This window comes from Manduca sexta, chromosome 23 (genome assembly GCF_014839805.1).
Source record: "Manduca sexta isolate Smith_Timp_Sample1 chromosome 23, JHU_Msex_v1.0, whole genome shotgun sequence".
NCBI lineage: Eukaryota > Metazoa > Arthropoda > Insecta > Lepidoptera > Sphingidae > Manduca > Manduca sexta.
In genome coordinates, this window is record NC_051137.1 from 11373578 (window position 1) to 11384075 (window position 10498).

Below are 10498 nucleotides of genomic sequence, written 5' to 3' on the forward strand. Positions count from 1 at the left end.
GGGACGTTGACTCTACATAATATATAATATCGTCTATGTGTCATTGATTTTTTGCTCCATCTGAACGGTTTTTCTAAATGATATTTTATTAATGTCCATTACCAGTTTCATGGAATTACACATTTAAATCCTAAATTCAGATGTCGAATCATAAGTATTTAGATAACGGTCTTATTATCATGTCGAAATACTCTAGAAGCCTGCCTCAGACTCGGTTGGCCACGCTGGCATTACGTCATCAAAACAATGCAACTCTTACTATATGAATACGCAAATATCGTAAAAAAATTAATTGGAAACTTAATTGCATATGGCAATCACGCGAAAAACATTTAGTCAAACAGTCAATCATTTTTAACAATAGGGTACCGGACTCATTTTTGTTCTTTACTATTATCAAATATTTACGTTATATAAATTATAACATAAAAGGAATTATTAAAATCCGGTAAAAATCAACAAGTTATAAGTCTTTGAATTTCGGTGGAAAGGGTAGTTAACAAATAACAGAAAAGAGACAAAATATCCACATGTGACGTCATCGGGAATTACGACGCGTGCGAAAGAAAGAGATGAAGCGATATCCCCACATCGTGCCCACTTCTGCATGTTACAATATTTTAAATATGAATTACTCGCTCATTTTTTAACCAATTTTTATGCTGTTTTCGCAGACGTGCTTCTTTTTCATATTAAAAGCCATTACATATAGAATAATGTACAAAATCAAGCATAGGCCGGTCCCCTATTCCCAAACCAATAATAATATCAGTTTTGAATCTAGTAATTGTAAATGATTATTGCATAATTGTAACATGCTTGGGCTCGATAACCTTAGTTTAATTTCAGTGTCAAGCCCATATCAAGCCAATATTTTTATTTTATAATCGAAAATGACCCGCAAGTTATCTGGGATTCGAATTTATGCCCGAAAAATCGTGGACATTACTATTATAATACGTTTTGCGAATAGTCATCTACCTTTACTTACCCGCTTAAGATTTGCAAGGTTTGCATTACTGCTGATTTTCTTAAAATGATATCTGCATACTTTTGTCTAATAATTGAATTCATTGCATTCTCTATACATGTATAAAAGATTATATGGATACAAAAGTATACAGTTCAACCAACCTGATTATTTAGAATTTAAATTATAATTATATTGTGACTCAGGCACAATAATTGTTTTAGACATATTAAAGTGTCCTTAGTACGAATTATATTACGCTTTACGTAATATAATTCGTGTCTCAGTTTATCTAATACTGTATCCAATACCTAATCACGTAAATGATGAATTATAGCAACTATATTGCGATGGAATACTTAGATTTTTCAGTATAAGGATTTAATAAATAATTGTTATTGAAATAGACAAATTTGAAGTCCATGGTTTTTGTGTTTAAAGCACGATCATCATCTCATAATATGGACGAATTCAAAACAGACAAACCTTCTGTTTTACCTCCTTAGTATTATTAATTATAATATAATTTTTTATTTTCTAGATTTAATGTTGAAAGATACATTAAATTAGACTACGCTTATAGGAATTCGAGTATCAAAATGTAAATTTAATTTGCAAATCCAGACATCAAAAGCAGTGCTGAAAAACGAATTTTAGATATTTCCATCTATCTCACTATGCGTAATCAAGTCACGTAGAGACACTAGAGTTTAGCGGATTTTTATGTTGAATATTTTAACGTGTTAGCAACGTTGGTTTTGTTTCATCTTGATCCAAGGCCGAGGTCTAGACGATGTACATTAAAGGAGTCTGTCGGTATCAAAAAAGAAATAAGAATCATGAAACTGGGCTCCAGTTGCTAAGGAATTGTCGGAATCTAATAAGCCTTAATGATATTACTTCATAACCATAACTTAGTAGAAATGTTTTCTTCAGATTGTAGACCAAAATTGATGCATGATAATATATTTGGGCTCAGATATTGATCTGTGACTACAATCAAACTTATTATGTAGCTGGTAAAAATTATACTGAATATCAGCATAGACCTTTCCCAATTTTGTGAAATAAACGTACCCTACATGTTGAACTAAGTAATGTGTGTACCAAATTGCATTCTACTCATTCAGCTTATTCCGTATTTACTTTAATCTAAATACATTTCGACATCTTTACAAACTTTTGCATTTTATACCAGTTACGCTGGTACATACACCAAGTTTTACAATACTCCCTTACACCCTAAAAATGATAAGTACTATAACTATACTTATTTATATGTCACTATAACTATTCCCACACTATTGTACAAAATGAATGTTAACAAGGCAAGTGATTTCCTTGACAATAAAACGTATCCAGGTTAATTTTTGGCTAGAGTTATTCATCCGACAGTCGGCATTTTTAAATTCGTAACCGGCGTTTGTCGATCATTATAAATGTATTAAAAACCTATTTGCCCGATTATAAAGACTTTTGTATATACTTTATAAAAAGTAAACATTTGCGTTAATTAAGCCGCAGCAGTAGCAAACACCACGTACGTGTTATAATCTTGAATCAGTTGCGAAATGTAAATTATATAATGTATTTGTCTTCTATTATGTATAGATAGGTACAGTTAGTAATATTTAATGTAATATAAACATAGAACTACAACAAATATAATCTCGCTAATAATAATTATATTAAAAGCTCGAGGGCCCACACTATCTGCACTTAAGGCTGAACTAGCTCTATAAAATGTAGAAATTATGCGTGACTGTGTGTGCAGTGTGCAAAGCCTAAGTAATTTTTGCTGACCGTACAAGTTTGCGCGGTCAACGTTCGCTGCCGACGGCGCCGCCGCCCGTCGGGCCCCACGCATCCACTATTGCGAAAATAATGCAGCCAAATAAATACAACGTCACGTGCCCAGTTTGGAGATATTTTTATGGCCTATCATACTTGTACGCGTGTATTACTCGTAAAAAGTTAGTCATACTGAACATTGTACCTAGCCTGCGTGCATCGCACCGTCTGCGATTTTATAAACCAATAGCTACTATCAAGCCATTCGTTACATTTACTATTTTATTACCACACTAAAAAGTCTATAAAACTTTTCTGTACTTTCGTCCGGCCTCCTCTATCATATCATTATGTGCTTTATTGGAAATTCTTTGAATAATTTAAAGAAAACAATTTTTTTTTTTCTGACATTGTATTTTTATATTAATCAGATATTGATTAATTAAAAGTTATCGTAGTTAAAAGAATAGTGGTGGTAGATTTGGTGAAGGGTAAGTGCGAGGAGCATGGCAGCACGGGCGCACGGCTGCGACGCAAGCTCACGGCGGTGTAGAGACAGCGCTAGCGGACGGCGGGTGGGGAGAGGAGAGAGGGGGCCACGTTCAACGAACGTCCGCGGGCCGGCACGGGCCCAAGGTCGCCGCGTTCACTCGCCTGCCGTACCACTCCGTCGCCATCAACTGGATACCAACTACTAAGGGCCTGTTACCAGATTTTGCATTATTTTTATCCCATTTATAATTATTATGGGTTGCGTGCATTTTCACCTCCCTAGATGTGTGATATGCTAAACATTCTCCACATAAACGATGGCCTTCGGTTACATAACTGAGGTAATTTATAAAAAACGTTAATTCACAGATAGGTATGTTTATTGTGACGCGAATATAATCCGCACACGTAACTCTATCGGCTCTCTAAAGCGCGTACACACGCGTACATCATAAACCACGTAACATGGTAGCATTATTTCACACGAAAACGTGAGAAATTACCTAGATTTTATTTCATTCTGAACCATAACATTTTTTACAAATTCTTATTGCTATGCACTTGTTTCGTAACCCGAAATCATACTTAACGTTTGAGTTAAATTTATGCGAATATGTATAAGTTAAACATGAAACAAAAGATCTTTAATGAAATTGGGATCTCCGAGTGGATATAAATTTTATAATTATTGTAAGCACCACAAAACCTGGAACTTTCGAAAGAATTAGTTCTATGTTTTACCTAATGCAGGTAAAACTTCAGATACGTACAACTAACCTACTTTAAAAATAAAGCGCAATGAACAAAACATATTATTTTTACTTGAATTTGTATAAGTACTTACCTACCTATCAAATAAATGTTGTTTTTGTTAGTAGTAGAAATGCTCGAGGGATTTTTTCCTGATCTCCGTGGACTTATACATACATTCTATAGTCAAAAGCGAACAAAAAATGATTTTCACTTTTCTCCAGTTGAGCTGTCAATTCTCATCTACGAAGACGAATATTGGTCTTTCGAACCGGATGTTTGTGCAACGTGCAACTCATGCATAGTTTCGAAACACTAAAAGTGAACGCGGAGTGATGCAATCTTTTATTAGTAAGTTACCAACAACCAATGATGCAAAACTACTAGAATCATTGTTAATTCTTAAAAATTCTGAAAGAGCATTGTCTACACAATTAGTTATACAAGAGATAAGTTTCCACTGTACACGATGTTTAAAAGGGTTGTATGAAAAACAATATACTTGATAGTTGATAATATTATGTACACAAATACATATAATATGTTTGGAATGTTCTATCTTTGTTTGAATAATTATTATTTTTTCAAAATTTAGTAATCTGAGATGAAACTGATTACGTAACAAATGGTGTATCAAAAGTTTCATAAAAGAAAGTTGAGGGTACTATTTGGCCTTAGATCAGGGGATGCGAGCACTTGGTGCTAAGCAATACCCCGTTGAAAACCAATATTTGTATAATATTGATTAGCTGTACACAGTTTTCCGTGTTAAAACAAACAAAACACATTTGGAGTCACTCTTACGTTATCTGTCCTACAATGTCGATTTCTGCCGCCTGTTAAAGAGACTGCATTCACAAGGACTAATTTGTACTTACCTATTGGTTTACATGAAATTTGAGATGTGATTTAAATTCCTTCTTTACAAAATTCTACAGTTGCAGTTACTGCTAATGATGTTAAAAGACATACATAAAAAAATAACAACCTATAAAATAAGAACGCGTATGAAAGTACATGAAGTATGAACGCGAATTCATTTAAAACCATAACAATGCAGTTTTACTTGTCAAGCTTGTGAGCACAACACAAATTCTCTGTGCGTTGATGCTCGACTAATTTGGCACAGTGTTTTCTTGTTACTTCGGCCGGATACAACATACGCGTGTGATAATTCTAATCATACCATGGTAAGTATTTTGTTTTATTGTGACATTAATCTGTTTTGAGGAATATTCTGGACGAGTCTTCGATTTAAACCTATGAACAGACATTAACAATATAAACATGCTATGTCTGTTAACTGTGTACAATACTTATTTAAACAAAAAATAATGACATAATGAGTAATGTGTTTACAGTGTAATTTAGCACATGTAATTGCGTTAATTAAACTTTCCAGGTTGAAATGCGCCGATAAGTCGACAGTTTGATAGTAGCGAGTTATTAGAGTTCTTGATGCGGCAAGGATCAAACCAGACAGACGAATGGCCGGCATTCCTTGACTTGTGTTAATTTTCTTCTTCGTCTGCAAAGTGACGGCGTTGGAGAAATTCCACGAGTATTCGGTTCAACGGCCGCGCTACGGCGTAAGCGCGTTTGTGTGTCTGAGTGAACGGTGCAAACGCACACACGGCCCACTAGCCATGCCTCTACAAACACGAAATAACCGTTACTCGCTAGTTCCAACAAATCATCTACCAAGGGCTCCCCAATCACAATTAGTGTACCGCGTTCGTGATCTATCATGCGACTGTCAAGTGGATCGATCATATTCAGAGCTTCTTTTAAACGTGTAGCAACCCAGTCGATGCGACGCGCTATATTGTCCGGTCATACCCAAGCGTATTCAAACTGGCTTCAAAAGGAAAATTTTATGTAGCAGACAGGGTACTTAACTATTTTGAAAGTGAACTTGTAATGAAATATATTTGGTTTCAAAAAATATGCCAATCATAGCATTTTATTTTTGTTATTAGTCCTACCCACTGTATGAAGGAATGCAGGCGTTCTACAGCGTGTTGCACTGCTTGGTAAAATGCAATGCAACCCATTCAAAGATCTGTGACGACAACATCGGCGTGCGATACTTGGAGAGGGGAGACTCGTCGCGGAATGCGATTATATCTCTTTAGGATTTCATCACTAAAACTAAGGAGTACACTTACAAAAGTTAGCGCAACGTCTATTAGCTTACTGGGTTGTTGAAATTGTACAATATGCATTATGAAAATTGCGGAGCAAAAGTCATTATATTTAATTATTGTTTACGTCGGTGCTGAACAAAAACTCAAGGTGATTGGGAACGACGAAACTCAAAGTACTTTAAATGAGTATGGGTGAGCTGACATCCTGACCGATTTACTTCGTAATTGAATGTGATTCAATTTGGAATGAGTGTCCATTGGGACCGATAGAGTATCATAAAGCCAAACGAAAGGCATGCTCAGTCGCTACTCACTAGTGACTTGTCAGTTGAGAGACAAGCACGCGTCATTTTTGCAGTATTTTCAATTTAAATGAACAGATCTGAACAGATTAAAGTTAATGACGTGAGTATTTTTGTTCCAAGAACTTAGCATATGATAATCGAAACACTCTGTTAAATATACACATGGGCGTAGCAGGGGGGCAAGAGAAGGAGGTATCCATCCTAGAAAAAGCTTTAAACTTACATGGACCTGGCGTGGTGCAAGCTTTATGACGAATTTGGCGACCTTTTGTTTTTCTCCCGGCAGCTACCAGTCAGTCAGTTAATCGTAATTTGTGGGTAAATACCTCACAAACTTTTACACCAATGTTGCCAAATTAGTCGATGAGTATACGATCACCATTCAACTACAGTATATTTTAAGTGAACAATAACTACTTATCATTTATCAAACCTACTGGCAATAATATTATGTTAAGCGTGTAGGCACATGCCTATTAATCTATTCTAAGAGAGGTCAAGAAAGATTATCGTATTCATAAAAGTAAAAGTAAGATTCTCAGAGTAGTATTAAGAATCGTTGTAGATAAGAACTGGCTCTTTCACTTTTAGGGGGTCCACTCCTATAGTGTTTGAGAAGGTTCTTCATAGGTTATAAATCAATGAATCAAGTTTAATAGTAGTAATTATTACCAAACAATTTTAGAATGTTAATTAAAGAATTTGAAATTTATATACATATCAATATCATGACATATATGAATTGCGCCATTTAAAACACTTCGAACGGTTAAGTTCTTAAACCCCACAGTCGTCTAGTTTCCCATATTATATGAAATAAAATAGGAAATTAGAGAGCTAAGAAGCAAAATTTTGTTTTTGCAGATTGATGGAATATTGTTTACAAATAAAACTGGCTGGATACATCCACACGGGTCGCTGACGGCTGATCATGATCACAGATGGTTTTAAGTTTAAAAGCATAATATATAATTATTAAAATCAAGATGCGTTTCTCATATTTACGCAAGTAACCATATTATTTGATATATTTAGTATGACAAAATCATGTCAATAATGACTCAGGTGTTGGCGGTGCAATATCGCAGGGTGTGATCCAAATATTCCTTTTTTCAATGTCCGTCTAATTTTCCTTATATCTATATGCCATTATAAAATTGAACTGCGGAGCGCCAAGGATAAACAAAGCAAGATATCCAGACCTTTTCTATTAGGGACCTAACTATCACCTGATACTTACGATCCAACTGCATTTCACCATACCAACTCGTAATTACGAGAAAACCTGATTGCTTATCAGTACCTGAATTCTTTGGTCAAAGCAAACATACGAATTATGCAATAATTAAACCAGTCATCTATGTACCTACCTAAGATTCTCAGGACATAACTAAATAGTTTATAAATAATTTGAGTGTCTTTGAATCGTCCGCAATACTTCTAGATGTTCTAAGCAAAACAAAACTTGTAACATTTGATTAAAAATATAAAAGTTGTTTATAATGTCAAGGATACATTTATATTGCTTGTCTTCAGAAAGGTTACATCAGTTTCAAAGAGCAATAATTTCCTTATTTTTAATTACATATATTTCGCAAATACGGACAGTATAAAATTTAAACTAACTTAAATATAATTTTTTTATCTAAATCTTGATGTACAAGTAAGTAGTTTCATACACATAGTTATAGTGACCGTAAATAACAATAAAATTATGATACTAGTTCCAAGAATTGACACAAAGGAACGCGTTTTAGCTATCTGAAACGAGATTAAAGGTCACAGAGATTGTGTGAATTTGACCCAAGACCCGGACACTACGCGATAAACAAATTCGGTTACCTAACAATAATGAGAATCATTTTAATTCTCTGAAAGGAAATAATTCGGAGCATATAAACTAAGATATACTTACTTTATACCTATCTATTCATGTTCCACTTCGCACCTATGTCAAACAAGAATTCTGAGTATGTAGTTTTTAATACCCATAGGTAGATAAAAATGAGTTAGGTATATCAGGTATAATATAGGTATGTATGATAGATATTAAAGCATGCATGCATCTATGTAGGTTGGCAATAGAGGCTGTGAAGAGAGCGTTTTGTTTCCAAATTTTGAATCATACTCTTATATACTCATTCATATTACTTAGTAGTCCGGAGTGCTGGCACACTGAAAAGTCGGATACAAATTATGGGTCAAAGAACGGAAGCGTCGACGGACGCGTTTCGAAATATAGCACGCACTATCGGACCTATTCGTTAATATGAGATCACGAGGAATGTCACAGAGATAATAAATTATCGGGAGTAGGGGCCCTTAGTCTGTAATCGAGAAAACAATACATCGCCGTCAGTATGTATGAATTATAATTATATTAAAAGTTACATCACTATACGGCATTCGCTATTGAAACGAATAACTGTGGAATATTTTGTCGTTGAAAATTTAGGTACCTACTGGTCCAGGTCTTGTTAGCATGTAAACTATTGTTTACCTATATCCACCTACACCACTGTCAGTAATAAGCTACATCTAGATGTAGATCTCGACGGGTATTGACTTTTTAAAGTAAGTACTTATTCATATCCTTAACAATTTCATTAAAAGTACTTACCTACCGATTATCTTAGTTTTATAACTTAGGTAGGTAGAAATCGTATGACATAAATAATGTTTATTGTAAGTAATTAAGTATAGGTAAGTATGAGAGTCAAGCGGACCGATGATTGAGAAGTTTGAACTGAAGTCTAAATCACTCGATATGTATAGGCCAGAAATGTTTCTCACGTAGCCAGTTGATTGATGATAGTTAAGTACGTACTTGCTATGTAAAGATGTGGGCGTTAAAAGACTTGCGCCATATTATACCTCCATAGGTGGATAGATAAGACAGATACAAGTGCGTTTAGTGCGAGCAAACAATGTTGCAAAATTGCACGGGCTGGTGCAGGACGGGCAGCGCAAGCTCCGAGTCACACTGACATTGCGTATAATCCGGCATTCCATATGGAATGCGGTCGCTCGCTCGCTCGACCGGCCGACCGGCCGCGCAGCACCCCGCGCCGCCCACCTCCATGTTTTCTTATCCACTCGCTTCCGTCTACCATATGGTACAGTGGGATAGGACCGAAACCAACAAGATTCTAATAAGCGGCTTCTGCAGATAGATTTCGCTACAAGCAAAGCCGTCAGCGCAGAGATAATAGTTGTATGTTTTTCTAAATAAAAGCACAGTAAAAAGGAGAGTACGTTCAGTAAAAGTTGTTTTAATGCTGTATTTAGATATGTATACTTAAAATATAAATGCAAAGCAAGCTGATCCAGCTATTCTGTTAACAATCGCACCGCACACGCAGTTGTCGACATTCCGGAGCGTATCGACAAGACCGTCGTCGCCACGTAGCGGCGAATCGAACGTCCCGTCCCGACGAATAGCATTCGCAGAATCGAAAATTTCACTCACCTTCGGGACAGAGCAGTCGATCGTTAAAAATATCCACTCGACTCGATTGCACAGATAAAACGGTTATCGTCCGAACAACACAAATATTCACCACACCAAAACGACAACATAAATAAACGTCGGTCGAAATGCCGTCGCCGGGTCCGGCTCGATCACGGACTGCGGACTCCTCGCGGCTCGCACTGATCGAAATGCAACTCGGAAAAATGCACAGGGCGGGGTTGTCGAATGTCATAAACGGTCGGTTACAGAGGTCGGACACTCGCCGGTGGAGCTCGGAGAAACGCAACACACCAACACATAACGCGATGCCGCGGAGCGGACTGACATGTCGGCGGCGGGCGGCGGGTGGCGGCGGGGACGGGCGGCGGCAGGAGAGACGCGACACAGTGGAGGGGCGCGGACGGCGCGGGGCAGGTGAGGGCGCGCGCCGCCGACGTGGCCGCTCCGCCGCGCCGCCCGCCCGCGCTCCGCCGCCTAGCAACGCAACGCCGCCGCCACACCGCCACCATACCGCCACCGTACCGCCGAACTCGTCTCTCACGAGATCCTTTGATGACACACGCCTCCTCCG

At 37.0% G+C, this 10498-nt stretch overlaps 1 protein-coding gene across 1 annotated transcript in view; it reads right to left on the reverse strand.

The window, feature by feature from the left end:
- The window catches only part of LOC115456313 (fibronectin type-III domain-containing protein 3a), a 59076-nt gene extending 48814 nt beyond the window's left edge, over positions 1-10262 (reverse strand). Inside the window, exon 1 of the mRNA XM_037441647.1 lies at positions 9925-10262. The gene's annotated coding sequence lies outside the window, so the exon portion shown is untranslated. The remainder of the gene's footprint in view (positions 1-9924) is intronic.
- Between the last annotated feature and the right edge of the window lie 236 nt (positions 10263-10498).